The sequence below is a fragment of the Branchiostoma floridae genome, chromosome 3, assembly GCF_000003815.2.
Source record: "Branchiostoma floridae strain S238N-H82 chromosome 3, Bfl_VNyyK, whole genome shotgun sequence".
Classification (NCBI taxonomy): Eukaryota; Metazoa; Chordata; class Leptocardii; order Amphioxiformes; family Branchiostomatidae; genus Branchiostoma; species Branchiostoma floridae.
The window spans coordinates 20908376-20917510 of record NC_049981.1 but is presented as its reverse complement, the minus strand read 5'-3'; the positions used below and the strand labels follow the sequence as shown (position 1 = coordinate 20917510).

At 40.9% G+C, this 9135-nt stretch overlaps 1 protein-coding gene across 1 annotated transcript in view; it reads right to left on the bottom strand.

The window, feature by feature from the left end:
- LOC118412663 (beta-1,3-galactosyltransferase 1-like) overlaps nt 1-590 on the bottom strand; it is a 7666-nt gene extending 7076 nt beyond the window's left edge. Inside the window, exon 1 of the mRNA XM_035815660.1 lies at nt 470-590. The gene's annotated coding sequence lies outside the window, so the exon portion shown is untranslated. The remainder of the gene's footprint in view (nt 1-469) is intronic.
- Between the last annotated feature and the right edge of the window lie 8545 nt (nt 591-9135).

Here is a 9135-nt window from a genome sequence, read left to right as displayed (position 1 = left end):
ACCACATGCACACACAATATACTCATACACATACACATGCACATGCACATGCACATGCACATGCACATGCACATGCACATGCTCATGCACATGCACATGCACATGCACATGCACATGCACATGCACATGCACATGCACATGCACATGCACATGCACATGCACATGCACATGCACATGCACATACACATACACATACACATACACATACACATACACATACACATACACATACACATACACATACACATACACATACACATACACATACACATACACATACACATACACATACACGCACACCAATCTTGACAATGTCTACCTGCAGGGCGTTTTCTCCCAACTTACCCACTCTCGCTATTCACTCTCTCACCAACCAAAGTTAGGTCATTACATACATTTTAAATCGGAACGAAATGCCAGCGAATCATCCTTCTAAAACAAACATACAACTCCTCCATTTCTCACCTACCTATCGGTGCAGGAAGAACGAATATTCAGCAATTTAGCAAAATGTTTAAATCACACCGATGTGGCAGTGTGACTGGTGCCGCGATATGTGACAAAAGTCAGACCGGCCTTTAAACTCTGCCCGGCCTTGACACGCGCTATGCTGGTGCCGGTTGTTCCACTATGTATACATTGTATAGCTTGCTTTCTCACGGGGTACATTATGTTCAGGTCAGTTCATCCTCGTCCTAGAGGTGACACCAGTATCTCAACAAGTCAAGAATGACAGAACGGAGTTCGTTATCCTGAAGTCTTGCAACCTTCTCTATTATATTCTTCGGTACCAAGGAAGGGTGAGCAGGCAAGAAAGTTGTCCAGTATTTCATATTAGAGCCATTTGTTCGTGTCACATCCTAAGGTTACGTCTGATCGATGTAAAACGTAATATGACACCGTAGACGGTTAAAGGTAGTGAATTTGGATTTGGATATATAATAGCAGTTACCTATTTATGACACAAGCAAGTATCTTTGTTAAGACATTAATTTTGGGGACAACTTCTGCAATTTGGGTAGAGAGGATGGTCAGCTAATACAATTTAGGCGGCTGAGAACCTTATCTGGGTTGCGCATAATCAATGGAAACTTACAACACGTCACTATAAAAGGTTAACATCATTTGACGAAGGCCATGGAGTTAGTGTTTTGTTTAACCCCCTGGTATATTTATAGCTAAACAGATCAAATACGATCAAAACATGAATCATATTATGAACACTATATATAGTAACTGTTGTCACGCCATATAAGAGATGATTGCACCCGTCACGAAGTGCTACTCAACCATGAAACTCCCGTTTCTGACTGTGCTGTGACCTCAGACTACAAAGCGCTCCTAGCGGATGCTGTACAACAGGGCATCGTACATTCAATTGTGTGTGTGTACTATTTCATCCAGCTGCCAGGAGGCGTTACTATATCAAACTCTCGTTCGATCAACAATATATACAGTTAACAGTTGGCGTTGCCTTTACAAATACTTCATTTCTAAGCCAGACAATCTTGAAAAATAGCCTCATGATGCCTGATGAAAAGCAAATATTGCATACTGCAATTTATCAACACGTTTTCAAACGTGTATGACAGATGTAATAAGACACGCAGTGATATATTCAGAGGACCTTCTGATTGAACACCAAGACATTTAGATTAAGGCTAATGGCAATTGTCGATAAGATTTGATGCACCGAGTAAAGTGACCAATTAAATTCCAATTACACATTTGTACTTTCCATAAAGATTTGTAAGCAACTCAATAATCCTTTAACACTGTGCCTAACAAATACTTACAGATGTTTATGTCAAGTAAACACTTTTTTGCAAAGTGGCATGTGTTTTTTGCGACTTCTCAACATGGGGAGGAGATGGAATTTCAATCACTGCGCATTCTAGATTAGACACTACGTAAGCACAAACAACCTTGACTTTATCACCAAAGCGCTTGTTGCTGCACCATACATTGGTCTCCAGTATGGCGGTGTAACGACGGAAAGTGCTATTATAAAAGTTGAAGAACAATTTGCTACTAACGAAATTTCATTTTCGACAGAACATGTAAGACTACACAGCTGTTGTGACATAATAGAATGTCAGCTACGAGTAAACAGGTATCTCACTGGGCTGAGGCATGTTGGCAGCGTCGCTGCGTCCTGAATTGAATTTGTGTGTTCCCCTAATTTTATAATGAGAATGAAAACGTACAAGCATACCAAAAAAGACATCAAAACATATATAGCCTAAAACACTAAGTCTTGCTTTTAATGCAATACAGTTTGTTGAGCTCTGTCAAACCCATCGTCCGCAGCGAGGTCATGAACGTGCGGCAGCTTCAGTGAATACTCGCTGTCTTGCCTCGACATTAAAATGTATAACGTTATGCGACCTAGATATATATAGTGCTAACACACCAGGATCCTTGTTTTCAAACCCAGAGCTGGTAACAGGCTCCAATCATTATCCAAATTGATTCCTGATTCTCATAAACGCTAATTGCACTTCTCCATCACCCACTTCGCTATTTTCTCAGTCTCAGCACCTGCCGCACGTATTTGGGGGCGTGTGTTCAATTATGGTCGATGGCGTTTAGTCAAATAAGCGTAATAACGTTAATTGGTGTCGGAGGGATAAATTGTAGGAGGTGTTCTTGGCAGAGCGACATGCTGAATACATCAAGACAAGGGGAAGGCTAAGTCAATCCAGTAGTCTGTAAGACGTATAAAAGAGGAAAGGATAAAGCCTCCCAGCACTGATCGCAATACACATTCCCCAATGCACATTCCAGGTCGCTATCTGTGACAAAGAAGCCCATACACCTGTTGCCTTTGACTTTACATTTTTCTGGTAAGAAGAGACATTTGTAACGACTGGGCAGCTTTTTACCTCCATGAAATGTCATGGAATGGAGGTTATATTTTCTGTTATGTGTCTCTGTCTGTGTAGATGATTACTCAAGAACGGCTAGATGGATTGGTTTCATACTTGTTGTGTTGGTGGGGTGTGATGACAGCTTGAATCGATGAGATTTTGGGAGCCGTATCTGTCGTTATAATTGATGTAATAATATCAGAAATCACCCCTATATTTGAGATATATTGGTACAGGCATCGTGCTTTATGTGTTTGTTAATGGGCTTAGCTCCAAGCAGATGGTGACAGCTGTTTGGGGAACCCCGAGGTTTTTTGAATATGATAATTAGTTTTATTTATGTCTGCTTAGGATATCATGGAGATGTGAAGCGTAAGTATAATTGTAAGAAGTTGAGTTACATTTAACGGTAATGCTTAACAGGTATGGATGTCTCACATACTGTACTGCTGATTTGAGTGACATGGTGATTAAAATGCCATTAGGTCCTCTCATCTGGGTTGGGTGTCAGAAGTTTTATGGGCGATACAGATGTTCTGATTTTGTTACGATAAGGGACAGTTGTTAGTTGTCTCTTTCGTAGCCAATGGTACTTGTTTTTTAGCAGACAGGGTTGTCGCCAAGTTTTCATCTTACAGTTGGTGTAGGGCTGTCAGAGGAAAGTGTGCATCTCGTTTTTGTACCGTGTGAACAGCTGATGTTATGACATATTGTTGGAAAATCAAATCACCATCTGACTAAAGTTGGCCACATCCCTTCTTCTTTTTGAGTTTCCCAACTTCCTCCCACCACACCGCTCTGAGGCGCATAGTCGAACCTCAATAATGCTGACAACCTTAGACAGTTTAAATGCCAAACATCAAGCTTAAGGAACACCACGCTACCATATGCCGTCGACCTCTTAAACGCACATTACACAATTAAGTGTCCCATTTTAATAATTACTAATCAGATGGACATCCTCTGTGTCATTAAATAAATACACCACTACTTTCCCATAACATTTATAACCATTACTCTCAAATACAACCGACTATAAACATACATACCATCCACAAAAAAGCAATAAATATTTCATGGAGGTATGAGGTCCCCGAACTCTAGTTTGTTTATGTGATAACCATGAGCGGATAATATTCGCTTCAAGTATGGCGTCCAAAATTGACAAAACTAACGTTTTATCTGATGAAAACATACAAGGTTGTAACTCTTGTGTCGATCATTGTTTTGATTTAATCTGGGTATTTTGGGCGGACCGTATTGCAGCTAGCTGCAGCCTTTTTGGGTTCAAATGACCAATCATGTAGCGCACGTGTACAGGCGTTGCGCACACGTGACGTATGCAGTGACCCATTGACTTAAAGTGCCAGGAAGCGTATACATGTACCACCCTTAAATGTGTTTCTTTTATCAGGCTTTCAGAGTGCTATGCAGCCTCTACAGTAAGGTATTAAGATACGGTTGGTGCTTGCTTACTTGGTTTCCAACAAACGTCTGTTCAGACGATTGATTCTCGCACCTCTCGTCCCTGTGAGGACATTGTTTTCTTATTTATCTTCTTTACCACCATTCTTTTTACTGTAATCGTCATAAACTGTAAGTACACGACAGATTGTGTGCATGTTGAGTTATAGGAACAAATATACAAGGCAAAAACAGTACCCCCTTGGGAAGTTAACCTTCCTCTCGGAGGAAGGTGGAAGGGGCGATTGTCACCTTGAACCTGACCATTACGATGTATATGATTGTTGTAATAATACATACCGAGGTAGTACGTAGAATATTGCGGTCGTAATTTGAAATTACGCTCTCTGGAGGTGCTTTACGTCGAACAAACCGTAGTAAAACGAGATGGACCTACCTGCCCTTTCACCTACCTCGGAGTACCCTTGGCCAAAAGATTGTTATTACTAATGATTTGCCAGGGATTCATTCCACAGGTCCCAATTTATTTTATTTTGGAGTGAGATAAGCATTCAACTACGGTATTCACTTAAAATGACATGGTCACCTCCGTCCAGGGGAAATAATGCCCAATGCTAGTTATACTTTATATGACTATTTAGTCATACTTTATGTATTTCTATGACGTCCGGCCATTCTAAAGAAGCAGGACAACTTTACCAAGCCGTGATTGGAGAACAGCCAACGACAGCACAGTATTAAAGCTGGCAATATCGGTCTTCTTCAACCAATTTCCCACGCACTCGTTTCTCTTAATGCAGCCTTACCGCCTGTGTGGAGATGTAATTCGTCTGGATAAAGCGAACCTTTTGCGAAAGGCCACCGCGGAAAAGCTTTTAGCTTTGCTAAATTAAGGTGCACCACTCTACTGTAGATATGCGTATATCATCTTCAGATTTCGCTAAAGAAATTGGGCACTGTGCGTGACCTACACTACAAGAATTTCTTTCAAGGAAATTCATAGGAAAAAACTTAGACATCCAAAAAGCTTGATTAGAACGACTATGATCACAGGTAGGTTGCTTTAATCACCTTCGCCAAGACGTTTGTGTTTTCTGTAACCTTTATTGTTTGTATGTATGTATGTATGTATGAATGTGTATTGTGCATCATTATTGGAAGAGGCTATTGATTTATTATCATGAAACTTGATGTGATGTTAGCTCATGTCCTTTGATTAGAATTTGGGCTGCTTTCATTGATACTGCAGCAGAACTTCAGGCTTTGATATCTCGATGATATTTTCGACAGATGGAAAATGTCTGCTGTATAAGGGCTCTCCCACACAACTTATACTGCGTACAACCCTTTGGCTTATTTGTATTGATTGAGGACTTTCATGTTTCTAGTGCCAATTCGGTTTGCATGAATATCGTACCTTCAGCACAAGTAATATGGTGATGGCGTCCTCCTCAAGCGCCATCTTTTGATGAGAGCGACTTGTTGCTTAACCAGCCAATTTCCTGCTGTGCTGTGCATTACGCGTAGATTCCTTTACACTACAGGTCAGCTGGAATAAATCATTCTGTAAGGGTCTAAGCGAGGTAGTAAAATGTCGTTTAGTCAACTCCTGCTAGTACTTTTAATGACCAACAGGCGTAAGTTCAGTTTCCATGGGCTCCTTCGCTGGAACAACTTGTGCTACAGACCTGGAACACAATCACTATTACCTTCATGACGAATGGAGATATTGTTTCCGTGTGTGTAAGTGTTTCTAGATGTCTGTTGTCAGCATAATCTAAGAACGACTGGATAGATTTTGGTGATATTCTGTATGTACCGTACATAGGTCATTATTGGCCTCCTGGGTACTTTCCTTGGTACTGCAGACCTTTCGGCCTTTGCTTTGTACCTTTATTCTGGACATGCTCTCCTTATAGCATGATGTGTACAGACAACACTTAGTTTTAGCATGAAACCAAACGTCAGAAATGTTGAGTGTCCCTCATTCAGCTACAACACTGCGCAATCTACCAGTCACAGTTTTCACATAATACTGGTGATGAAAGATATGCGCTTGACCAAATCTTTGATATTTCCGCTCTTGCAAATCAGGAAGTAGATGCAAATAGCAAAGCAATAGGGAAATCTATCCCACTATACATTTGTATTGATAATGCAATGCAGATTAATTAAGAAAGAAGCTGGCAGCTTACCATCTGCAATCTACTTTACAGCACAGGTGTACACTATGAGTAATGATACATATTTCAGACAGGACAGGTCTTAGGGGAAATGAATGGTTAAGCAATCGAATTGAGTGTAACAAAAGCAATTTGCAAAATATTACAGAGCATCGAAGTCACAACGATATGCTTTGCTTGCGTCCCAGAGCAAAGCTTTTTTAAGAAGGAGGTGTGTGAAGTTCACTGTATGACAGTTTTATGCTAGTTTGGGTGGCATATATTGATTGAATGTATGAACATTCAACTCACGTACAGATAACATCAATCCAGTTGCAAGTCCATTTCATCCCCCGCATTTTGGAAGAAAGGTTGTAAAAATATTCACATGGGGTGTGACTGTACGATATATCAACCGGAGTCTGACTTTGTACGGGGTCATGAATGGTGATTAGGATACTCAACAACCTTGTCTATTAGAAACTAACTGTTATCTTTAAAGTGAAGGGAACGTACACTGAACGACCTGTCACAATTAACCTTTGCATATATAGCTGAAAGCGTTCCTTAAAACTAGTGAGTATGTCATACGGTACTCTACTATATAAGATATAGCTCTAGGAAAAAACGAACTTTTGCTGACACCAGTCCTGGATTGCTATCTTACTTGAGGATATGACGCCTCTTACGTCAGGCTATGTTTATGTGATTGTATGGATGACATCTGCACGCGCATTAATTTTCGGCTGTTTCCCCTAAACGTTTTCAACCATACAGTAAATCGTACAAAGTAGCTAAATACATGGCGTAAACTGTGAAAAAAAATACAAGAAAATGTAAAGTAATGGCATAGGATGCCAATGTCATTTCCAAGGTGTGAATAAGATGTGAAAAAATAAGATGTGAGAAAACAAAAATGGAGAATCTATTGTGCGGTTTACATATTCTTTGTGTTCAGTCATTTGCTCAACCTTCCTGGCCACTTAGATTTCATAATGAATGCAACTTTATTTGTTCAAACTAGGGGTGGGTACCGGTACAGAAAATTCCGGTCCAGGTCCAGTTCAGGTCCAGAGGATCAGGTCCAGGCCCGGACCTGAACCTGGACCTGATTCAGTATGTGGCATCATGTGAATGGACGATACTCAAAACAATGGTCCATTTTGCTACAAAGAATCTCTTTTGTTTAGTATTCGGCTCCCACTGGTGTTTTTATATCCTACAAGACTAACTGCTCTGTACGATTGACTGTAAAAGTTGGTAGAAATGACTATAGACTGTACTCTACTTCGCTCTTGTTATTTTCTTCGACCGGTAAGCCCCAAAACGTGTGAATGCCTGATCAAACAATCTGTTCCTTTTCCAATCGGTCCAACATCCGGTCCACCATTTTTTTCAGGTCCGGTTTTTCTGGACCGGTCCAGTGAAAAAAAAGGGTTTTGTACCGGTACGCTGTACCGATACCCAGCCCTAATTCAAACGTTTTTATTGGCACGCATCAGTTTTGATGTTCCCAGAGGATGGCATCCATATAATCACATCAGCATGGCCTTATGTAAATTGCCTGCAACAGGGCTATAGTCTGGGTATTATCTTATAGGAGATCTCAGTTGGTTACTTTGCTGTAGTTATGAGTGACAATCATGCTGGTGTAGAAAAGGAACAGACATTAGCTTCTATAGTGGTGGCGTCTGTGCCAATTAGTTTGCAATTCTCCTGAGGAACGATCTAGCAGAACATTCCTCTCGCAATCAGCGGATAAGTTTAGAAATTGACATCCCCTGGGAAGAACTACTGGCGGCCGACAGTCGCGTAATCTTAAGGTAAGCAAGATGTATCTTTTCTTGGGGGTCCCTGTTGAAGATTGATGTTTTGCCGCCGTAGTCCCAAAAGTCTTAAGCGTAACGCAGTGACAAGGACGGTTGAGTAGGTCAGCTCTCTTAAGGCGGCTTTTTACTTTCCACCCATCCAAATGGGGAATCCAAGTCAGGTACTTTGATACTTTTTTAATGACGAACTAACTTATTCATGAAATAGCTCGCATATACAAAGCAAGGCACGGTAAAATAATGAAGGAAAGTAGATAACATGATTCTATCAATAATATATGAATGGAAATCCTTCCAGAATTTGTTAATAGAATGGGCTACGAAAGAAACTATGTGGCCAGGCGTACAGTTTTGACCTTGCCGAAGAGTATGGCTCGACCTTTTAGTCGGGATGATGATCAGTGAGGCCCAACAAAAAGATGCTCTGTTTCCGATTAAGGTCCCGAGAAAAATGAAATCGGTACGTACGTAAGAGTAGGGATTGTCAGCAAAAGACAAAAAAGGCCAGTGTCGGCAGGTTTTTGCCATTATCGGACGAGTAACCGGAGACAACATTTTCCTAGGCCCTAAGTAGTTGTTCTTGTCTACAGATTCAGACAGTTAGGCACCAAGGCAAGGGGTGTGAGTGTGTGTGTAGTCGACACGGAAATAAATCAATGTAATAGATGTAAAAGGACGCCCATAGACCACGACGTTTTGGCCATTCATGATCAGGTTCGTTACCCTAGCGTAATGACATTTACCAAGGAGGTTAAAAAAATCAATTTTTTTAACCTCCTTGCATTTACCCTATCTAGACCTGGCTTTATGGGATTCCTGGGACCGGGGGCTCTCTTCTGCCCCCACCCC